Source organism: Dysidea avara, chromosome 12 (assembly GCF_963678975.1).
Source record: "Dysidea avara chromosome 12, odDysAvar1.4, whole genome shotgun sequence".
Taxonomy (NCBI): domain Eukaryota; kingdom Metazoa; phylum Porifera; class Demospongiae; order Dictyoceratida; family Dysideidae; genus Dysidea; species Dysidea avara.
The window spans coordinates 20,202,528-20,215,452 of record NC_089283.1 but is presented as its reverse complement, the minus strand read 5'-3'; the positions used below and the strand labels follow the sequence as shown (position 1 = coordinate 20,215,452).

At 39.0% G+C, this 12,925-nt stretch overlaps 1 protein-coding gene across 2 annotated transcripts in view; it reads left to right on the top strand.

The window, feature by feature from the left end:
- Nucleotides 1–12,925, top strand: part of LOC136240105 (DNA replication licensing factor mcm7-A-like) — a 36,112-nt gene that overhangs the window by 16,916 nt on the left and 6,271 nt on the right. Inside the window, exons 1-3 of one of the 2 annotated variants that reach the window (XM_066030958.1) lie at nucleotides 11,136–11,203; nucleotides 11,255–11,286; nucleotides 11,339–11,421. The exons of the other annotated variant lie outside the window; for it this stretch is intronic. The gene's annotated coding sequence lies outside the window, so the exon portion shown is untranslated. Of the gene's footprint in view, nucleotides 1–11,135; nucleotides 11,204–11,254; nucleotides 11,287–11,338; nucleotides 11,422–12,925 lie in introns of those variants that run through there. 2 annotated transcript variants of the gene reach the window in all.

Below are 12,925 nucleotides of genomic sequence, written 5' to 3'. Positions count from 1 at the left end.
TTAATAACAACGATTCAGGTGAATTTGGTGCCGCTTGGTTTGGCACAAAATTCACCTGAATTGTCGTTATTAAAATTTTTACCATTAACCTACCATCACAGCCATTTCTTGGCCGCCACCTTGGATTTCGCATCTTTTTTCACCATAGCCTTTCTCAGGGCCGCACTCTTTTTTTACAGCTTGGCTGTTTTGGATTAGATTTCACTTCTTTTCGTATTTGTATACCCCAAAGCCGGCCTATGGCCGGCTTTAGGGCTTTTTAACCTATCATTTTTTTCTTTACTACAGGAAGAAGAAAAGATGAAGCAGGGTGATTTCTTTGTAGCTGACCTCTCTGCAAGGTGATCCTTCTAGCTGATCTCTCTACCGGTTGACTTGTTTGTAGCTGAACTCTCTACAGGGTGATTTGTTTGTAGCTGAACTCTCTACAAGGTAACTTCTTCTAGCTGATCTTTCTACAGGGTGATTTGTTTGTAGCTGAATTCTCTACAGGGCGATTTGTTTGCAGCTAGACTGCTGAACTCTCTACAATGTAACTTCTTCTAGCTGAACTCTCTACGGGTGGCTTGTTTCTAGCTGATCTCTCTACAGGGTGACTTGTTTGTAGCTGAACTCTCTACAGGGTGATTTGTTTGTAGCTGAACTCTCTACAAGGTAACTTCTTCTAGCTGATCTTTCTACAGGGTGATTTGTTTGTAGCTGAATTCTCTACAGGGCAATTTGTTTGAAGCTGACTCTCTACATGGTAGTTTCTTTGTAGCTGAACTCTCTACAATGTAACTTCTTCTAGCCGAACTCTCTACAAGGTGACTTGTTTGTAGCTGATCTCTCTACAGGGTGACTTGTTTCTAGCTGAACTCTCTACAGGGTGATTTGTTTGTAGCTGAACTCTCTACAAGGTAACTTCTTCTAGCTGATCTTTTTACAGGGTGATTTGTTTGTAGCTGAATTCTCTACAGGGCAATTTGTTTGAAGCTGACTCTCTACATGGTAGTTTCTTTGTAGCTGAACTCTCTACAATGTAACTTCTTCTAGCCGAACTCTCTACAAGGTGACTTGTTTGTAGCTGATCTCTCTACAGGGTGACTTGTTTCTAGCTGAACTCTCTACAGGGTGATTTGTTTGTAGCTGAACTCTCTACAAGGTAAATTCTTCTAGCTGATCTTTTTACAGGGTGATTTGTTTGTAGCTGAATTCTCTACAGGGCGATTTGTTTGTAGCTGAACTCTCTACATGGTAGTTTCTTTGTAGCTGAACTCTCTACAATGTAACTTCTTCTAGCCGAACTCTCTACAGGATGACTTGTTTCTAGCTGATCTCTGTACAGGGTGACTTGTTCCTAACTGAACTGTCTACAGGTGATTTGTTTGCAGCTGAACTCTCTTATATGCTGGTTTCTTTGTAGCTGAACTCTCTACAAAGTGACTTCTTCTAGCTGATCTATCTACAGGATGACTTGTTTCTAACTGAACTCTCTACAGTGTGATCTGTTCATAGTGGAACTTTCTACTGGGTGATTTTTTTTGCAGCTAAACTCTTTGCATGATTGTTTCTTTGTAACTGAACTCTCTACAAGGTAATTACTTCTAGCTGATCTCTCTACAGGGCAATTTGTTTGTAGCTGAATTCTCTACAGGGTGATTTATTTGAGCTGAACTCTCTACATGATGGCTTCTTTGTAGCTGAACTCTCTATTAGGTACCTTCTTCTAGCTGATCTGACTACAGGGTGACTTGTTTGTAGCTGAATTCCCTACAGAATAACTTGCAATGTAATATAACTGAGTAAATTATAAATGCAGATGAATGCTTTATTAGGGTGACTGTTCTATTAGAGTATCTCAATCTCGCATTTGCTGTACGTAGTTGCCTTTCAAATCATAACTCAGTGATTTGTAATCCGATTCTTCTGTACCACTGCAAGGAGTTTCTATGGTGATTATTCCAGCCACATACTTATTTTCAGCTCGTTGCTCTAAGTGGTTTGCCTGGTAGACATGAAAACTAATAGTTTTTTTATTCATAAAAATCGATCGCGTAATTTTGACACAGGTTGGGTTTTGTGTCACATCTCCATGGTCTTTAACCAAAGGCACTCCTACGATGGTTGCTCCATCTACATATCAATTTTCAACTGATTCCTACAAGGGGTTTACCCTGTAGGCGTGACAGACCTTCGACCTTATTTTACGCAAATAATTGGTCACAACTCCGTGAATGTTCATCGGATTCCTACCAAAGTTGGTATGGAGATCTGCCTTAATGTGCCCTTTAAGTATGCCAAATTTCAGCCCAATCCAACCACGCATTCGTGTTTTATGGCAAATTTTGCGGAGTGTGTGAAATGAAGAAGATGAAGAAGAAAAAAACGAAGAAATTAAAACGAAATTTTGTTCGCTAGTATCTCGGAAATGGCTCAAGCGATTTTCTTCAAATTTGGTATGTAGACTCCCCTAACTGGGCGGCACGTCTCTAGCAAATTTGGTTCCAATCGGATAAGGTATCACAGAGCTACATAGGTGTGAAAATTGCGTTTTCTTTCTTCCTGTTAATATACTCACGGTATGGCGCGCCGACTTCTTGGACTTCTTGGGCGGCACGACACACTACTGTGTGTCTTGATTTACAAAATATATCTGTGGAATACTTCAGCTCAAACTTAGCTAAGTGTTAACTGGATGCGTAATAAATTACTACACAGCTAGCTATGCATAATTTTGACTGAATTCATAATACAGACAATTTATTGCACAAGCACTGATTGATGGTAATACAATGCAATGCTTACCAGCAGCTATAGTGATCTTACTTAGTTCACTGCAGCTATATACATGTAAGTCTCAGATTACATTTCAAGTGTTTTTGTGTTGTGGTACTGTAGGGAAACACTATGCATCTCCTCATCTCAATAACTGCATCATCATCATATTTAGATCAACTGTTGTAACTGGATTGACTAGGTGTACAGATTTTCTAGTCATATAAAATCAATAAAGAGGGATCAGTAAAGAGGATGGAGGGAAACCAACAAGATACCAGATAATTGGACAAGAATTATAGGAGGAACAGTCAAAATGCACTTAAATAAAACATCTTAATTAATATTCAAAACTCTTTGCTGATATAATAACCATGAACTCTGCTCTGATAATTATCTTATCATTGTGTTGAACATTATATAATTCGATTCTTAGTGTGGAGCTAGAGCCTTACATTTCCCAGGCCTCATAGTGCATGGAATAGTAATTTATACCGGCAGATGAAAGAATACTTTGTATACACAACCTGAAAGCTAAATACATATAGTCATTATTATCAAGAGTCCATACAAGCATATAACAAGAGTTCATTTTAATATGGGACTCTAACTATCTTTTGGACAATGTAAATAGGGCATCAGAAGATACAACCAGTGCATTGAGATCTGAGCCTTTTTGACTAGAACTTTCAAACTTGATGAAGCAAATTTGGTCACTGAAGGACTAGCTAAAAATTGCAGTAGCTATACTCAGCTAAAATTTTCTGAGGGAGTATGTCCCAGAGGTCCAGACTATATAGACCAGTTGACTTAGCCTTAGCTACCACTTTCACCTTACTCTGGTGCCCCTGATGTATCAGCAGCATAATAGAGTAGCTATAGAAAAAGCTAGTTAATGCCATAGGCATAGCTAGGGGCGGGCATTTGCCCTACCATCATGCGTTCTGTGTGACCATATGCATCATCACAAAAAATCCTATAGCTAGACTATAGTACACACGTACCGCATTGCTGAGCCATGACTAAAGACAAGTACTACACAAGACTGACAATTATCACGTAATCTATTTAGGGGAAGTCCCTTGGAATGTCCCTGCAACACCCCAAGCGGACACACGTGATACACGGTTTTAATTAAAATTGAACAAATGTTGTTTAAAGTGGCAGTCCAAGAAGGAGAGTGAGAGTAACGAGACTGAGTAATCAACATTAAGTCTTATTGTAGCTGGATTTCATTTCATGGTGAGGTGTACTGTAATGCAGAGGCCGTACACCGTTGCTGAAGTATGAAAGAACCCGTGAAAGAATAATGCACTTGTCAATTTCATGCCCCCACCCCCGGGGAGGGTGGGGGAATACAGGGGATTTGACAAATTGTGGTGTCAAATTCCCCACTACTGGGCAAAATCGGCTGTCAAATCCCCACTATGTCCCCACCCCCATAGTAGGGGATTTGACAACACCTCAAGGATGACTAAGCGCATATTTCATGCATGCGACTAGTAATAAACTTGCCATGTAGCTATTAAAATTATATCAAATGTTATAGAAATGCAGCTACCGAAAATCAGTCAGTGAATTGGACAACTGTCAATTGCCCCAGGGGTGGGAACAAGAAGTAATGTCAAATCCCCACCTGGCGTGTGGGTACGTCTGGGGGGGGGGGGAGTGGGGCATGAAATTGATAAGTGCATAAGAGTCTGGAGTGGAGGTTAACGAACTGATTAGATCGAGGATTAGATCAACATCGACACACCGATTAACCGCATTTGCAGTATTTTAGAGTCCCGCCAGGCGAAAACTCCTAGTAGCTCCACTAGCTCGTATTATCTCATGGCAAGATTGTAGTGACAAGGTGTACGGACCAATTACCAAAAAACTGTGGCTATCTTATCATTTGCCACTTACATCATCATCAGAAGTCTTGGAACTTTGGCTGCAGATGAAAAGTCAGTAAGTGAATCTGTGTCAGATATCGATGTTTGTATGAAAAAGTATACCCATTCACATGTTCTGGTCTAAATTACCAAATTGAACATATGAAGAAGTTTGCTGCATGGGATGGACATTATTTTGTTTAATCACGGAACACTGTCATTTTCACAAACTAACCTGCAGAACTAATTCACAGTGCTTTTGTTCAATTGTAACACTAATATAGTGAAGGTTAATAATGGCTGTCAAGACATCAAAATAGATCAGAGCGTTCCTTTCCAAATATCTGGCATTCAATTCGCCATAGAAAAAGTAAGTGATTTTCAACCTTAAAATGACGAGCTTAAATTTCCTGATTTCCTTCTGCTATAGCTCATCTTAATTACTATTAACTGCTATTTCCAAATCTGGTTCGGAATCTGAGGTATTTATCATGTGTCAACTAACGGCACCCAGAGAGGCAAGCATACCGCGTGCATGTCACCAGAATCCTGAACAAAGTGGATGACACACTGGCCAATGACTTCGACGAACTAGCTCTGACTTATTTGAGAACTGCCATCACTCAGCTAGAGAAAAAGAAGAGCAAATCACTGCCCTTGATCAACGAATCATTGACCTTATATAGAACCCAGATGAACTAGAAATAGCCATCTTAGATGCAGAGGAACTACAAGATCTGATTATGGAGAAAATCAATGAACTGAATCAACGAGTTGAGATGCAATCAAGACCAACTCACGTTGTCCCTGCAGTGTCATCAAGCGACAAAGTAACCCAAGAAGCCATCCATGAGAATGTGAGTAACACAAATAACACACCTCAGTCAATTAACACCATTATCAATGACACACCTGTAGTTAGTGCTAGTACTGTAGCAGCTAGTGACACCATTGCAACCACATCATTAACACTTGAGTCAGCCATTTCTAGTACACCACCCATGGTTACATCACTTGAATCAATCCCACATCCAATTTCAGTGACATCAGTTTCCCACCCACTTGTGAGCCATGAACATAATTCAGGACCTCCTCCACTGATACCAGCAAACATGACTCAACACGAACCATTGTCAACCTCTGCTTATAGCTCACTACCGTTACCACCCTTGTCAACCCTTAACTTTGGGAGCAGTACCTCATCAACCTTGCCACCTGGTTGCCATGGTGTCATTAGTTTTCTTCACTGATGAAGTAGGAACTCTCGAGACAGTAACATCACAGTCTGAGCAGGGACCATAAATTTTGACAGCTATGAGCAGGGACCATCAATAAAAGACCATTAGCATATCAAATGTGATAAAATGGTATGGGCAGTTATTCAGCTGAGTGGATCCATAATTATAACAGCTTACAAAACTTTCTAGTAAACGAAAAGATCTATTCATACTATTGATTAGCCAATAGTTGAAGAGACAATGGCCAACATTATCAACCAAAGGACTACGCAGCCAAAAGCGTATGCAGCTACTGCATGCAGTATGTACATCTTTGGGGGTAATTAACATGGCCAGGTCAGGAATATACATACCCTTATATGTATGTTTGGGACCTGCTTGACATGGAGTCTGTTATGTTATGTTATGTTATTATCAATTTTGTCAAAAGACCGGGTTGTACAAAAGGACAAGCCTGTAGGCGTACTTCCCACAAAAAGCACATACACACCAGAAATTACAAAAACAATGACATAAGCAAATACACCTGTAAAACAAAACTACTACAAGAACAAAAATAAATACTAACAAAACAAGAACATTAAGTATACAAAAGATTCAAAAAAGAAAACGACGGAGGGCTAAACGGAACAAGGGTGGCTGTTTAATTCGCAGGATGGTATGGAGTATGGTATTCCACAGAAATGGGCTGTTCACAAAGAAAGAGTAACGAAACGAATTGATAGACGATGTCACAGGCCGGAGAGATAGAGGGTGACACCTTGTGGGAGCTTGGGATAACTGAAAATGTTCACTAAATGGTAAGGAATTCCTGTGGTAGAGACTATCATGAATGCAACAAATAGTAAAGTAGTTGTGATGCTGTTGAATGGTAGGCCACTTTAATGCTTGGATGCATTCGTCAGAAGACTTACTCCAACAGTGAGATGAAGGAATCCACCTACTATTGGAAGCCCAACAGGCAGCTCTACGCTGAACAGATTCCAGAGCATTGATGTTTTTAGCAGTATGAGGATGCCAAACTGGACTGGCATATTCCATAACGGGGCGGACAATGCATTTGTAAGCAGTAGATTTAATGGATGAAGGGCCTACTTTGATAGGTTAATTGGCTTAAAGTATGCTTTACTACCTGTAAGTGTTGAAACTGAAGTTTACTGATAACTTGACTCAGGTGGGTTTGTAAGGACTATATTGATAGTTGGAACCAATAACATAACACATCTGAGCCAATAGTGTGAACCAATAACACTGAATATTTTCTTATTTCTTTCTAGACAAGTGGGAAGCCATTTCATATGGTAAACAAACATTACCACAGATTACAACCACAAAGTGTTTAGCTTGTGGTTAATAGCATTCAAAACCTAAACCATAGTGATAAAATGTTGCTATGCTATATTACATGGCATGCTAGAACCACAAATTTGTTGGCTCCCCACCTCAAAGAATTATACTTTCTCACTCTGGACAATTCTATAATCTCTAATCCTTTGAAGTATAGTGCTGGATAATGCACATGTGCTTTGCTAAGTGGTGCAAGTCATGTGACATCCTGTTTATCCAAACCAATGAAAAAAAAGTATTTTCAATAATGATATTATTGCACAATTCCTTACAAGTGTTATCAATAGTTCAATATTATACAATAGTTACCAAACATAATTGAAATTAGTCTTTATAAGTAAGAGCCGCTTCATAGCGAAGCTACAAGTGGATTGTGATGTAACAACAGGTTCATCATCTTTATTGCACTTGGCAGGCAAATCATAGGAGCAATGCATTGTAGGCCAATATTAGTCCCCTCCTTCACGAAGAACCAATCATTCAAAATATCATGGAATTTTAATGGATACGCAAGTATTTTATCATGCTTTATACTGGCTTGTGCAATTGTGTTGGGTTTTTGCATATCTGGTCACAAATTGTATTTGGTTTTTATTATATTTTGATCATTTCAACAATTCAAGTGCCATTATGCGTACCCATACTTGACATTACCAGAATTTGAGGTCACTTGAGTTAAAAAGGTTCTTGGACTAGTTATGTGATCACAATGTTGGAAAGTTGCAGTAGCAATTAATCTACAACTATATTCTAACACATTGGCACCATAGTATACACCAGACTACTATAACTGCTGATGAGTCGTGTGACATAGTACAGTACTCATTGCACAAGTTCTTGCAATTATTATAATAATAATACATAATGTATTTCCCTCTGTATGCAGGTGTGTGGATATAGTAAACAAAGTGCTATATATAGCTATGTATAATAGTGCTATATATAGCTATGTATAATAGTGCTATATATAGCTATGTATAATAGTGCTATATATAGCTATGTATAATAGTGCTATATATAGCTATGTATAATAGTGCTATATATAGCTATGTATAATAGTGCTATATATAGCTATGTATAATAGTGCTATATATAGCTATGTATAATTCAACAAGGTACAACAAAAATTCCGATACAATACCATTTTATTGGTTTTTAGTCAACATCTTCCAACAATTCTTCCATTATGAGTACATCACATGGGAGATGCGGTGTTACTATAGGATATTTTAAGGTGTCATCGAGATCAAAACCACTACATGGTCTCAGGTGGATAAGGTTATTTTGTATCAGCGCATTGACAGACTCTTTACCCAGCTTTGTGCATAATTCGTGATAGCCCACGCTGTGGCTATCTGAACTTATCATTTTCTGCATCACAAAAAGTAGGTCATTTTCTTTCCAATCTGTGGGATGAAGCAGAGCCTGGGTAAATATACCCCTTCGTAAAGCTACAAAGCTCATCTGATGGGGCTTCACAAAGCCTGAAGAGGCTACATAGCACACATATGTAGTTTGCAATAAGTGCATACATCCCCCACATACTGCATATGCTTCATCAAATCGTAGTGGTTGAAGATTCTTTGTGGGCATCTGCATCTGTTCCCAAAATTGCATTGCTTCGTCTAGGTAAGTGTCCAACTAAAAAGTTAGAGAAAGATCCACTATCTATGTAGTCAGAAACCCACTTATGAAAAAAGCTGTCACTACTTGACATAATAACATGAAAATTGTATTCTTTAGTGTTGTGAACAATCCACTAAAGAAGGTCATTTAACATGGTATAGCCATTTTTATCATCTAACAACGTACTCAAACGATTGGCCTCATCAATAAACAAGATGGGAGTTGGAATTCCATTTCCTCTCAGCCAACTCCAATTCGGTAGTGCTTTCGATAAAGCTCGAAGGGCTTCATAAAAACTGTGCTGCACATTTTTTGGATTGATCTCTAATGTAACATCTGCAACGCTAAGTTTGGGATTAATCTCTCGAATCGAAGTGACCAAATGCTTCCACCAGGAATTCAACTCTTCCACCAGGAATTCAACTCTTCAGTGATGTGATATGAGAATGCATCGACATCCCTGAAAGTACGGTTTTTCAAGTTAAGAGACACGGCTGATGGGCAAGGCTTATTTTTCTTTAACTCTTTCTGCACTTCCTTCAATAAGGCTGTTTTTCCAGAATGAACTGGTCCGCTTACCACCAAAAACTTTGGTCTGCCCTTTAGAGAATCGTAGAGAAACTGAAGCTCTTTTGTGCGATTGAAGAAAGTCTTTAGGGTACTGTTTCTTCTAATGAAATATGATGTTAGTCCTGGAAATAAATGAGAATGATTCTGTCTCGCTGCCTTCAACAGGCTAACTGCCATCGCGCTAACTAGAGCACAAGACAACTGGAAGGACTGGAGCACGTATGACACGACCACACACAAACCTACGTACGAGTTAGCGACCAGCTTTCGAAAATTCATGACTCGACAATCTTGTTATAATTTCTGGTTATGGGAAGCGGTCAAGTTCCTGCCCACCCAATTAATTAAATTTGAATAATGGTGATTCGTTATTATCGAATTTCAGTTTCACCACCATTTAGAGTACCAAGAAAACGTGCTGTTCTGCATTTTGTTGTAGTGCACCATTAACGGCGAAGGTTTAAGAGCGTAATGATTTTAATTTGTATCCTTATAACTGTGTTTTTGTGATGATTTTTTGTAGCACTTGCTGGATATGTGACTAAGTCACTAAGGTCATATCGGACATTTTTCCGCATTTGCGCACGGAGTCGTGTGTTCTATTAGGGATAAAGTAAAGCATGGGAGACTGAAATGACACGATACAAAGTGTAGTGTTAGTTTCTAAATGTTTCAGGATGTTTGAATTTATAATTTGTTCAAATAGTTTAGAGACAATGGAAGTTAGTGAAATTGGTCAATAATTGGAAGGTTGTTGTCGGTCACCCTGTTGGAAGATTGGTGTAATATTTACAGATCGCCACTCATCAGGAATGACTCCAGAGTCTAAGGAGCACTGAAACAATGTTCTTAAGAAGGGAGATATAACAACAGCTGTTTCTTTAAGTACTCTTCCATGTATTTGATCGGGTCCACAAGCTTTGTTGGGGTTGATATTAAGCAAGTCATATATCTGTGTGGACGTCAAACATGATGAGTGATGACTCTATTCATGTGAGTATTGACATACCACAACTCCATGACCCTCTATAAAGGGAGAGGTCACATGTTACTCCAACTCAACGAGTCCTGATTCTTACAGTAGCTTCCTACATGGGACAAGGTGTGCCCCCTGTGTTCCAGGTCAGCGTTGAAACCGGGTCGAGTCAACCGGGTCACATTTTCTCCGGGTCTGACCTGGATGGGATCACGTGAGAAACGAAATTGTTCGTTTGACAACGTGGAAACTTATAAACACTATCGCGTACCTCTTTCATGAGTCACGCCCACTTATCACGTTACAAACATACGCTCAGCCACGCCCATTTATTAGTAAGTGCAGTATGTAGCACGAAACTGAGGGTATCTGGTGAGGGGTAGCTATTGTTATTAGGTGATGACCTTTTTTTTTTTTTTTAAGTCTTCAACCTACAGCTAGGCTGAAGTTGCAATTCTAAAAGTCTGGATCCGCCCCTGTTTACTCAACACAAATCGAACACTCAAAAAGGTAGTCTCGCTCGCTCAAGACTAGCCGAAACATAGCTCTTATCACACGCCTCGGCTTTAATCAATCCGGATTGCTATCCGGGTCAGTGGGTCATCCGGGTCAGCAGTAGTGACCCGGTTTCAACGTTGTTTCAGGTACAGGAAATTGTTTCTGTAGTCAATGTTACTTTTATTGATTTTAGTGAGGACTGTGGCAACATAATACAAGGTATATAAAGTTGTTTACTATTGTCAGTGGTTGCAGTGTGCCCTGGAAATGATGGTATTGCTATTAGCAACTGAGTGTGTGTCTGCAAGTTTCTGGTGCGTAACATGATATACTGTAGTGAGTCAGTTATTTTATTATCCATGTAGACTTGATTGTGTTACCAAAATTGTGTCTCAAGGTACGTAAAGTGGTATAGTGTTAGTGAGATGTTATTATTATACATAATATAGGATTGATTGTTGCTAATGGCAACAGAACAGTAGCAGGCTAGGTGCGCATGCGTATTCGACTAATTGTTCCTCCTGTGTTCCAGGTATGTGGAGTTGTGGCCTATTATTCAGTAGTGATGTTATTATGCGCTAGGTTAAAAGAGACAGTGTCTGTTTGGACTGTAACCAGACACTGTTTGGACTGTAACCAGACACTGTCTGGTTACAGTCCAAACAGACTCTGGGGAGTGTTTCAACCATTTGCAGATGGGTTAAAGTTTATTTTGACAAGAACAACAATACCTAGTTTTGCTTATGGGGGAGTATTTTTATGTGTTTCTGTTTTTTTCCTTGGCGGTAGCTTTTGTTCCTTGGGGGGTGATTCCATTTCCAAGTGTATATAGCGATTTGAATTTGGGAATCTTATTTGTTTTGGCGGCCTCATCTATTAGTGTATATTCAGTTATGGTTTCTGGGTGGGTGAGTAATTTGAAGTATTCAATAGATGCGGCAGTAAGAGCGGCGGCATCTACTTAGCACTTTGATGTGTGCGTGTTTTTAACTTGTTGCTTGAATGGTTTGATTGCTTGTAGAATCATTTTTATGTGCTTATTGTGATTGTTGCTTTAACGGGATTGTTAAAATTATTATTGAATTCATCACAATACATATAATGGCAACATTGTTTCATAGATGTTCAAATATGGTTACAAGCTTGGGTAATAAGATGTTCTAAATTGTGGTGTGCATACCTGTAAGCTGTCACATAAGCTGATTAAGTTTTCACTATATGTATATAATGTGCCCTATAAATTTAGTGCAGCACTGTGGAGAGACTGGATAGCTATTATACCAACATACAATTTTATTATTTGCAGCTCATGTGCCCACATGACCTATCCTCTTACCAGTTATGGTAGAGCAGTAGGAGGTTAACATGGCAGCACACACTGCTTGAAACTTCTTTGTTTACTAGAGTGGTAGCTGTACTTTAATTGCATTCTTTAATTTGGTATTTCACGTGATTGTCAATAGTCACAATACAAAACTGAAAAACAGTGGGGATTGCTAGTGATTGTTAGATATTCAGATTGTCCTTCATATAAAATCAAAGCAACTTTATTATATCGGTATATCGGATCAGTATCAGTGTTCAGACTCAGTATATCGGTTTATATCGGATCGGTTCAAAATTTATCAGTAGACCTCTATTAGTCAGTAGTAATGTACACCTCTATTAGTCAGTAGTAATAGGGGAGTTTAGTATAAGCGTCTAGGAATGCAATTAGCGTTAATTGCATATTGCGCAACCACTGGATGCTCTGGATGCCCATAAAAATGTATTGAAGCCATTGGGAAAACGATGATAACCGACAATAAAACCTCCGTTGCTTACAAAGTATACGGTATGTTCCAATTTTCTGTACATAGATAGGAACTACATTGATTTCCCTTTTGTTTCGTGGTTGCCTGCTGTTAATAGGATAAAGGGTTATCGAGTTATGGAGCCGTAAAGTTAAAGATTTTACAATACAACGCTTTCCAAGGCTGATACTTCTGAGTTTCTACTGGAAAACCACTCAGAACTGATTGGCAAAGCTTGGTAAT